Source organism: Calliphora vicina, chromosome 1 (assembly GCF_958450345.1).
Source record: "Calliphora vicina chromosome 1, idCalVici1.1, whole genome shotgun sequence".
Classification (NCBI taxonomy): domain Eukaryota; kingdom Metazoa; phylum Arthropoda; class Insecta; order Diptera; family Calliphoridae; genus Calliphora; species Calliphora vicina.
Window position 1 is genome coordinate 118272055 of NC_088780.1, and position 12198 is coordinate 118284252.

The 12198-nt window shown below is 28.6% G+C and overlaps 1 protein-coding gene across 2 annotated transcripts in view; it reads left to right on the plus strand.

Annotated features, from left to right (window-relative positions):
* The window catches only part of LOC135963674 (protein toll-like), a 235536-nt gene that overhangs the window by 58594 nt on the left and 164744 nt on the right, over positions 1-12198 (plus strand). The gene's annotated exons all lie outside the window — the stretch shown is intronic.

Below are 12198 nucleotides of genomic sequence, written 5' to 3' on the forward strand. Positions count from 1 at the left end.
AATTATTCCATGAATAATTTTAGCCATTTCTATGAGCATTTATTATAGAATAAAAAAACTTTTTCTTGGCTGTCGCTCGTTCACACTGCGCCTCCCTTCAAAAGTTATTCTCTGTAACTAATTTGATATCAAAAGCACAATGAAATACAAAGCAGAAAAATACGAAAAAAAACTTCACAGATGATAACAACTTTAAACGAAATATTGTAGGAATTTTAGCCAACGTTTTAAATTAATGTTAAAATTTGAATAATATGGATAAAATGACAGGAAATGGTTCCTGTCATTAGAATTTCAACATATTTATTATATTATCTATGTGATTAATTATATCATTGGGTCTTGATCCTATTTTCATGTTACCAGTTAATGAATTAAATTATCAAAGTAATAGATATATTTAGTACTATTAGAAGCAAAACGTAGATGTATTTTGTGTATAATATACATACATACTATATACAAATTGAAAATATTAAACAGTACTATTAGGAAGAAAAAGTATATTTTTTGTTCCGAGATTTATGAGGTCTGACTGCGCAAATTATATTCAAAAAAGTACTAAACCGTTTACCCGACATTCTGTGTTTTTTACGATTCTTCTCAATTCTGATAGACATCGGAGGTGCTAGTTAGTTGACAAATTTTCGCAAGTATTAATTCTTAATTAAATGATTAAAATCAAGTTAAAAAGAAATTCTCTTAACAATAACAATAAACCATTAAGTACGAATTAATTCGGTGTCCTTACTTTAAGAATTCATTCTTTATAGAATTAATTTCTAATTGAATCACTCAAGTTTTCTTTAATTCAAATCTATTACAAAATAGCTTAAGATATTTAGAATAATTAATATTTTCTTCAGTTCAAATCTATTACAAATAGGCTGATGCAAATTTGTTTCAATTCAAATAAAACAAAAAATAAATTAATGGAAGAAAAATTTAAACATTCAAAGGTTGAATGAATTCGGTTATTAATTAATTCATCTACGAATGAATTTCATTTAAATAAAAGACTTTTAGTAAAGCTAAATAATTAGATTTTGGTAACGGATTTATGGTATGAATGTCCTACATAATTCCCAATTAAGATTTTTGTCAATTAAGCTTGAATTTATATATTTACTGCAATTCGAAGCTCTGTTAGTTGATATCTATATGTCTCAATTGCCTTCAAGAAGTCCAAAGGAGAGTAGATTTACTTGGCTGGTCCGGAGGACAATACCACAATACCACTAAAATTTAAGACCCATTGGTGTTACAATCATATTCCAATATTTACATTCTGATGGTATTTCCTTAATGAAAAATTCTGCCATTGTCTTATATTTAAGTAAGATTTGGTAGTTTGTCATATGAGATGTGTATTTAAAGCAGTTGACAATCAACCTCCTCTGTCTCGCAGAACTAACCTTCAAACGAGATAAGGAGTATCAACTAAAGGTGTGACCCGACAGGTCCCTTTATAATATAACAGGCAATATGCCTGTCGAAATATAAATAGTCAGATTTCTTTGAAACAAAGGCAGTAAAGTTGAATTTTCGGAATATAAACAATTTGATAGATTTATAGATATCTGAATTTTCAACTAAAATACAAAGTTTTATAACTATTTCCTTTCCTATATGGTCAAATATCTAAAAATACCAAATAACCTTAAATAGTAAAATTTTCCATAACTAAAAAGGGTTTTTTTGGACCATATTATATGCATATAGCTTTTGAATCAGTCAATCTCTTAGTAAAGTTGCTCTTATATATTACCGATTACAAAACAGACTATAGCAGACACACAGAGAAAAAAATGAATGTGGTGAACATAAGCTAAGAGCAACATATTATGATAAGATTTATGATTGTAGTCCAAATTTATTACGATCATTATTAATATCATAAACTATCATAATATGTTCTGAAATAATCATATTATGATATAAATCAATCATAATATGACCCATATTAATCATATTTATGACCCAATTAAATAATATCGCACTTGATCAACTCAAAATTTTCAGTAGAGGTTAAAACTTTGTGGTTAGATTTTAAGAGATTTTGAAAATCCGAATACATACTTCATAGTAATGCAGACGATATATAGTAAACATTAGCTGAGAATTTTTTTGCACATCAGAAATACATTTGTAATAATTTAAATTTTTTTTAGCTTTAGGACACAATTTTTATGGCAACTGTGAATGACCCTAATATTATTGTGCTTTAACCACAATACAATTTAAATTTCAAACTTTACATACACATACGTATGTATTCAATTATCTTTTCCCATTCATTTTGCCAACTTATCTATTGTGCCTTTTACTAATTTGTGTCTTCTATTTTTCATCTTTTCTTCAGGTACGTCTACAATAATCATTCAACCATTCAATACAATATCCCATTGTCTTTTTGTAAGTATAATTTCAGTTTTTTTTTGTTTTTAAGCACACAATTTATTTATATTTGCTTCAGTAAATATTTCTCACATTGATAATCTCAGCAAATTTTTTGTTTTTTCTTTATATTGTTGTTTCTTTTGCCAAAAGTTTAAGAAACTACACGACTTAAACTTATTCAGATTCATATCCATCCTTATCTTGTGTTGTCTTTCATGTCAATCATTAATATTATTTTATGATGGTACTCTTATGTCTGCTTTGAAATATAAAAGAGCTTTCACAGATTTTTTTTTCAGTATTTTAAGTTGGTACTTTTTATTGTACCTTTAAAATGTTCCATACTTAGGAGGAGCACTTTGGCGTCTTCATTATTATTTTCTATTGTCTGTATTGTCAAGTTTTGCATCTCGTATCCTCATTAAGAACAAAAATAAACAATAAGATTTTAGTTTGTCCTGTTTTAGAGGTGTATGTTTTGTATAAAAGATATAAGATTTCCTGGAATGCTTTTGGTTTTTACTTTTAGAACATACTTTTGTATATTTTGACATTCTAAACTAGTTTCATTCAACAAGATGTACAATTATGTTCGTAGATTTTTTGTTTTCGTATATTTTTTCTGTAATGAAAGCATTAAGGACTCTTAGTTTTTTTAACTAAATTTGTACTTTTCTTGATATGGCTGCCATACGAGATTTAATTCTTTCTAAAGACTATAACAATCTAAGTACCGATCTTGTTGAAAAAGTGTGTCTGAATTACTATCCAATAGAACTAACCTTTGTGCAAATTTCTTCCCGATCGGAAGACATCGATGTCAAAAGTTGGTTCACTTGACTTATTGAACCCATGATATTTTCCATAATGTGCCTCAATCAATTTTTAAATTATAACTCCCTTCTTGACAGCACTCCCAGTGGTGACACTTGCCATGCATGGCCAATGAAAACAGAAAATATTTATTTAGGAAAATGTTAAATAAATAAATTTTCTTTTGCAAATAAAGATGCCAACAAACAGATAATAATTCATTCATTCACTCAGTCGCTCTCTTATTCATTCATACATTTCAACAGAAAACACAAACAAATATAAAAAAAAACTGAGGAAAATCTGTCAAAAAGATTTACATAAAATGATAAAAAGAACTGTTATATTAAAAACAAAACGGCAATATGACAACTAATGAAAGGACGCTTTACTTTCTGTACTATGCACATGATCCAAATGGAAAAAGGTTTATGACAAAATCAACAAAATAGAAAAAGAAATGTGCTAAAACAAATATTACATGTAAGAGTTGTGTATTAAAGTACATACTATAAATATGAAATGATACTTGTATCTTGATTAAAAGGTGATATTTCTTTAATAAAAATATATGTATATGTATAAGTACATATTAATAAAGCAAATGGGTGTATTAGAAGATTACAACACTGATTGCCAGTCATTTTGTTTATTTTGAAATTTTAAACAGATATTTTTTATTCAAAGTGTTTAGCAGGATAAGGACTTATTTAAAAATTTATACAATTTTTAACTTTTTGCATGGATTGTAGCGATCCCTTGAGCAGGATAAATCTTCAACATTTGGCATTGTAAAGCATTATTAAAAATAAGTTATACTGCGTCGTCAATTTCATAACGTGACTCTAGTTGATATTAGTCTCACATGGGAAATAAAACCGCGTTGGAGGAATTTATGACGATATCGTGTTGATGCATGTTGTTCTTATCTTATGTTTTGCAGAACACAAAATTGCGGACAATATGGGCGATCTAGCCGTGAAAATTCCAGCTACTAGTCGCTGATCTTGTCATTAACGGATTTTGTTTATATCTACATTAAAGATAACATGAGCAATTTGACCAAATGCTTTACTTATACAAAGTATCTAATAATTTGTTTCCCTTAATTTGTTTTTTTCTACACAGAAAAAAGAAATTCATAACTTGAATGAATTTTGTAATAAATATTATTAATCGAAATTGACTTTTTTCCCAAACTTTTTTCATTCAGAATAAGAACATGTTCAAGGCGTATTAATCAGGTGAGAGCGTCTCGGCAACAAACACAACAAAGACAATATTTTTTATTTGTCAAGAGATTGAAAATGTCAAAACAGAAAAATTAAAAAATAAATAAATAAATTACTGGTAAAATTTATAAATGCGTCGAACGTGAATAAAAAGCTTAGTGATTACAATATAACTTTTAAACTATCCATTTAACAGTGTCCATCTGTTTGTGTAAAACTGTAGCAAGTCCAAAATACACAAACTAATTCTTGTAAGGAGTTTGTAATGAAAATCAGCATTTAGCTTTGTCTGTTTAAAATACTCACAAGTCCAAAATACACAACCTAATTCGCGAAAGGAGTTCTAAGCATTAAGCTGTATATGTAAAATACTCGCAAATCCAAAATACTTATTTAATTTAATTGATTTTCATAAATTTATTTGAATAATTTTTCGTTTTTTATTTTTTCAATTTAAATATTATAAATGTCAACCACAAAGAGTAAACAACTATTTGACACTTTCAAACTCAATATAAATAAACGAACAATAAATCAGCTGTGCTAGTAACTTCACCTTATTGAATACACCTTGAACATGTTCATAAATATTATAAAATTGTACATGAAGGAAATTTTAGCTTCTTTTACACAAATTTTCTGGTATTTTATAATAAATTTCATTACAATTGCATTAGCTAATGATTTAGGTAAGATATTTTTGTATAATAGCCCTATATTGGCCAATCTTTCAAGATGTATCTAAAAGCCTAAAATGTAAAAAATGTCATTAAACATCCCTTTAGATTAGAGAGAAATTTAGTACATTTCGCGCATATTTTCTCATTTTCTAGCTGAAAATCATAAAAAAATAAAAAAAAAATTCCAAAGAAAATTTCAAACATTTTTGAATAAAAATGTATGTCAAAAAATTCTTTGCACATAGAGAAAAAATAACAAAATTTCAAAGAAAACATTGATTATTAATATAAATAATCAACTTCTTTATTATTTTCAACACATTTTTTATAAACATATGTTTATTAATATAATATATAACAAAAAAAATCAATTTCAATAAAACCATTCATATTTATAATAAAAAAGGACAAAAAACTCAATTTTTATACTGTCAAATAAATGTTTGCACATTCGATAAAATATTAAGTTTGTGATACATTTCCAGGGTTTTAGCTGCTAATATATTGTGTGTCCAACTTGAGCATCAATTACGGCTGCCCATTGAGTTAATTAGCTTAGGGATATCATATTCCAAGGGTATTTTGTCCCACTCTTCTTTAATTTATTCGTTTTGATTCTTTGGCGATATTTTTCCCACTTTTTTCATTAAATGTACCCACAAGTTTTCGATGTGGTTAATATAAGTACTTCGGGCAGGGGTATCAATAACTTTTGTACAGTTATATAGTAACCACGACCAAATAAATAAGAGTTATGTTTGGGATCATTGTCTAGTAATATTTGTATTAAAACTTGTTTGAATTTACCGGGTCAACAAAACCGAATTTCAGAATGATAGCGGTTAAATCGGTTTTTAAAACATCAAGATAAACTTATTTCGTCAATATTTTATCCAAAATCCTGATTACCCCTACTCCCTTACTGGATATACAACCCCATACCATAACTGAGAGCTTTCCAAACTTAACTGTAGGAATTAAATTTTTGTTTTCTAGAGCTGTCAGAGGTTTTCGCCAAACTTTTTGGATTCCATCACAGTACAACATTATTTTTGTCTCATCAGAAAAAATTTAGTCGTCCCAGCACTCTGGAGGGAGTGAAATGTGCTCTATAGAAAATCTTAATCGTTTCTCAATATCTATACCCTACACCACCATAGTGGGGAGGGTATTATGCGTTTATGCAGATGTTTGTAACGCCCAAAAATATTAGTCTAACACCCACCTTAAAGTATACCGATCGACTTAGAATCACTTTCTGAGTCGATTAAACGGTGTCCGCCCGTCTGGTCGGCTGGCTGGCTGTCCATGTAAACCTTGTGCGCAGAGTACAGATCGCAATTTTGAAGATATTTCGATCAAATTTGGTACATATTATTTTTTCGGCCCAAGGATCAAGCCTATTGAAACTGGCTGAAATCGGTCCATTATTTCACCTAGCCCCCATACAAATGTCCTTCCGAAATTGGACTTTATCGGTCATAAATGTTTAATTTATAAATGTATCTCCACAAATTGCGCTCCAAATAAGTTTTGTATATACAAAATTCATGCCACCAAATTTTGTTACGATCGGACCATAATTAGTCATAGCTCCAATATAGACCCGCTTCCGAAAATCACTTTAACGTGTATAAATCGCTTAAAAATGTTGGTATACTCACAAAATTCAACATAGTAAACTTTCATATAGACACAAATCACACGACCTAATTTCATGGTGATCGGTCCATAATTGGTCATAGCCCCCATATAAGGCCCACTTCAGAAAATCACTCAAAAATTTTTGAAATTTTAAAAGAAAAATGTTTTTGCTCTTTTACTTAGTGTAGGGTATTATATGGTCGGGCTTGACCGACCATACTTTCTTACTTGTTTTGATTTAGAGCAGGGGTTTTTTCCTAGCCATTCCTGAAGAATATTTGTGTTTTAGTAGCACATTTCGGAGTGTTTCATGTGATACTCTTAGCCCATAATCATTTTCCACTTGAAGATTTTCCTTTATAATAATTAAAATACAAAAAGTATAAACTTTTTCGAAATGCGATTTCCTGCCATTATTTTTATTTAAATATAAAGTCACTTGTAGAACTTAAAAAAAATATTTTTTAACTAAACGCTATGCAACCTCTTTCAAATGCTATAACATTCATAAAAAGGCCTATTTGCAAAAAATTCGAGAATATTTAACAAATTTTTTGTTTTCTTCACTCAGTATGCAAAGATTTTTTTGACACCATTCATATTGAAAAAACATATTTTTTTGTTGTTGGTGTTGTAACGCGTTTGTCAATTTTGAATATGTTGGTGGAGTCAGATAGTCGTAAGAGGTCCAATAACGGAATGTATGAAAAAAAAAAACAAAAATGTAATGAATTTATTCTTGGAATTCTTAAATGAAAATAAAATTTTAAAAATTTGTTTACTGTGCAAAGATATTTTTGACAATCTGTATGTATGTAAATGAAAATTGGAATATTTTTGTTTTCAAGCCTCCTAGATTTTGTATGAAAACAAAAAATATGAAAAAATCATACTATTTAAGAAATGATTTATGAATTGAAATCAATTCATTCTTTTTAAGTTGAAACTTTTTTCTGTGTATTCATTCGTTGTAAACAAAATCCATCCTAGTATGTATTCCCTACAAAGTTTTGGCAAATAAGTTTATATTCACATCAATCATTCAAAACTCTTCTTTGTTAACTTTGCTGTTTAAACATGTGATGTAAATAAGAAACTACATTATGTTGCAAATGAATGCAGTTGTTGCACTAAACCGATTTAATATAATGTGGGTAGATGAAAATTTTTTATAAACGTATAACTATATACTATGTATGTATTCATGTTTACCAAAAAGGAGTTGATTTTCAGATTGTGTGAAAAAGATATGCACGTATTTGAAATTAGTTTTTCTATTCAATTGCACTCGTTTCTTTTCTTTATAAATCATAAAGTCTTTCAGTCGTTTTTTGTTCCCACGTTTGTTAAAAGCATTTTTATCTCTATCACTATGTATGAAAGCATTCTAAGAAAATTTGCTTTATAACCTTTTCGAGTGATACAAACAAAAACCATTTTCATGTAGATGCTGATTTTTTAAAATCACCTTTGATTTCCGTCGGCTGCTGTAATTTGAGGCAACACAAGAAGTCGCTTTGGTTACTTTAACTCTAAGCACTAAAATAACATTTGTCTGTTGCTTTGAATTTGAAGCTTCTTTAATTAAACTATTTGTAAACTTTGAAAAATTTACATTCATATTCCCATATATATGGTGGAGAATTCTTATACATGCATTTTTGTGATGACATTGTTGGTTTGTTTATATTTTGTTACCATAGATTTGTTTCTTTATTTATTTGATACTGGGAAACGAAATGTAGACACGAACATGCCCTAGAAAAAAGAAGTAAGAAGGGAAATTTGAAGTTTGAAAATATAACTTATTAAAATTATAATGTTTTGAAATTTTTTTTTGCAAATTTTTTAAACTTTTCAAAAAAAAACAAATAAGAAAGTATGTTCGGTCAAGCCCGACCATATAATGCCCTACACTAAGTAAATGTGCAAAAACATTTGTCTTTTAAAATATCAATAATTTATATTCGTGACTGATTTTCGAAAGTGGGGCTTATATGGGAGCTATTATCAATAATGGACCGATCACCATGAAATTAGGTCGTGTGATTTATGTCTATATGGAAGTTATTTATGTTGAATTTTGTGTGTATACCAACATTTTTAAGAGATTTATGTACGTTAAAGTGATTTTCGGAAGCGGATCTATATGGGAGCTATGACTAATTATGGACCGATCGTAACAAAATTCCAATTCGGGGAGAACATTTGTATGGGGGCTAGGTGAAATAATGGACTGATTTCAGCCAGTTTCAATATACATGGTCCTTGGGCCGATATAATTATATGTACATGCAAATATCCTACATTTGTTATCGAAATATCTTCAAAATTGCGACCTGTACTTTGCGCACAAAGTTTACATGGACAGCCAACCAGCCAGACGGATGGACGGACGGACATCGTTTAATCGACTCAAAAAGTGATTATAGGTCGATTATAGGTTAGACTAATATTTTTGGGCGTTACAAACACCTGCACTAACGCATTATGCCCTCCCCACTATGGTGGTGTAGGGTATAAAAAAAGAGGACAGTTTCTCGTAGAACAACTTTGAGGGAAAAACGGCGTTGCAAAATCAACAACGCAATGTTGTTAAATTATTCGCGACGCATTTCAACGTGAGTTGGTTTTTATAAGTGTGTTTTAATTTTATTTACATTAAAAAATTTAAAATATTTTAATAAATAATAAAGGGTAATAGTGATGCAAATAAATGGTTTAAAAACCAAAATATAAAAGAAAGTGTAATTGTGTTTGATTGCGAATTTGTGTTGATGCAGATGAAGATCCAGGCAGTGAAGTCAGTGAAGATACAGGCAGAGAAGACCACCGAATCCAGTGACGACATACAACTCCAAATGGAAACTTATAGTTTTTATATTTATTTTATATTTAAGTATTTATAAGTATTGTATTAAAAAATGTAAGAAATAAAGAAATTGTTATTTATATTAATTACCAAAAAAATAGAGAGGAAACATTTTCAGGTGTCAAATCGAACACGAACGGTATCAAGTCGACAACTTATGGTGTCAAATTGACAACGATCTGGTGTCAAATCGTACACGAACGGTGAAAAATTGTCAACGGTCTGTTATAAAATCGTACACGAACGTTGTCAATTCGGCAACGGAATGGAGTAATTTTTTCGTTGTTAAATTTATACCGTTCGTGTACAATTTGTACACATACGGGGTTGATACACTATTGACACCGAATGGTGTGAAATTGTACACGGATGTGTTTATTTTTTCGCTAGGTGAACTGCATAACAGTATTTTCAAGCCGCGTACTTTAGGCAAACAATACATAGCATAAAAAATGTGTCTCACGTGTCAATTAGCTAGGCAATGAAAATTCGTTTGAAACTTTCTTTAAGATTATAAAACATCCGATACTGCTGACAAATCTCATCAGATCCTTCAGAGACACATGTCGTTTTCTTTAAAAATCTTACTCAATTGTCGTGATAAATCCATAATTTTGTATTTTACTAATGTTCTTGTTATTTAAACAAAATAAATCTAAACAAAAATATCCTATTAAAGAATTCTAATTAAATTTGATATAAAACTTTGAAAACTTTAAGGACCTTTTTCAAATCTAAAATAGGATTTATTCGCCTCTAAATGTATATACATACATATGTATGTATATCAAGAGCAATGTCAATTTTGTTATTTTTTTTTTAAACAAACTTTCTTGTATATTATTCACAACACGTTTTTGATTTTGGTTTTGTTTTCTTTCTTATTCATGTCGTATGACCATTTTTGCCATAAACAAAATGTTACCAATAAATAAAGGCATAAATCAATGATTGGGTTTCATTCGGCTTGGGTTTATTTTATTATAATGCCAATATATGTGTATGTTCCTGCTTGTTGTGTGTAGTGAGTGTGGAAATGGGATTGTTGTTTTTTATATTGCAATCGTAAAAAATCTTTGTAAAATTGAGGCTGTAATTTGATTATCGTAATAGAATGTTTTTTTTCAAAAGTGGTTTTATTTTATTGGATATTGATATAATTGAGAGCCAATTTGTTTAAAAGAGTTTAAAAGAAAACATAGATAATGACAAGCTCTTTGGAACTAACAAATGTAGGATATTTGCTTTAAAAAACTCAAAATTTTCCATAGTTATTTTTAATTATTTATTAAGTAGTGGTATTAATTTGTTTGCTATTTAATTCACTTTTCACAAACAAAATTCCAAGAAATGCTAAACCAAACGAAAACATTCTGCCTAATTTTCTTTCTAATTGGCCTAAATAAACAAAACATATTTAGAAAACCATGGCAACATGGCAATATTGCCTCAGACAAATTAATAAATAATTTTGTTTTATTTGCCATTGAATAACTATTAAAGCATAAATTCTCAAAAACAAATGTCTCTTTAATTGCTGGCATACTTTTAGGCCATCAGCTCCGCCCACATTTGGCAACCAATTACAAATTTTCTTTAATGTTTTGCTAAAATTCTATTAATTTTAAATTTTAATTACATTTATATCAAATTCATTTAGTCATGTCAATTAAATAAAATTTTCATTAAAAGTTACAATAAAATGGAAGGAGAAAAGAAGACTTTATCCTTAAGTTATTTTTCAAAGTGTAAGAGAAAAATAATTGACAATGTAATGAAAAAAGAAAATCTAATTGTGTTTATTATTGAAAAATCTTATCAAGATATCGATTACCAACACCCCAAAGTAGGCAACAGAAAACCCTTTTAAGGCAAACAACATAATGTTTTGCATGTTAGAATGTATATTTTTCTTAAAAGACCAGTCATCAAGAAAAGGCAAAAACTAGTATGACTACATCTGCATATAATTTTTGTGTATAGAAACAGGTCCTTTAGAGCATCTTGCCACCATTATTGGCAAGCTAATATAGCAGCAACCCTTTTTGCTGTCTATTGTCAACAACTCAAAAAAAAAAAAAACTTTTTCTGTTATTTTTACTTTGTTAACGTTGTTTTTCTCATTTATTTAAATTCATGACCAGTAAAAAGGCTGTTAGAAGTACTAAAATACATGAATATTTAATAATAAACAACAAAGTCTGAGAATGCTGAAAACATTCTTAGATTTTTAGATTGAATTTAAAAGAAAGTTCTCCATGTTTTTAAATATTTATAACACATTTTTGACAGAATTTAAGTTTGTACAATTATTAAATTGTTTTCTTTTATATTTTGTGAATATATGTATACGAAATTTCCAGTTTAGTCTTCAGTGTTTTGCAATGTGTGTTCTTGAAATCTCGATATATCTGAGATTAACTGATACATGTACCACAAGGCCTTTTTGATTTATTCTTTGATATTGATAAGTCTATTTATATTTATAGAAATTTTTGTTAAGGAATAAGGTGTGTGTAATTAAAAATAAATATGTAGATTTTAACACACAATTTTA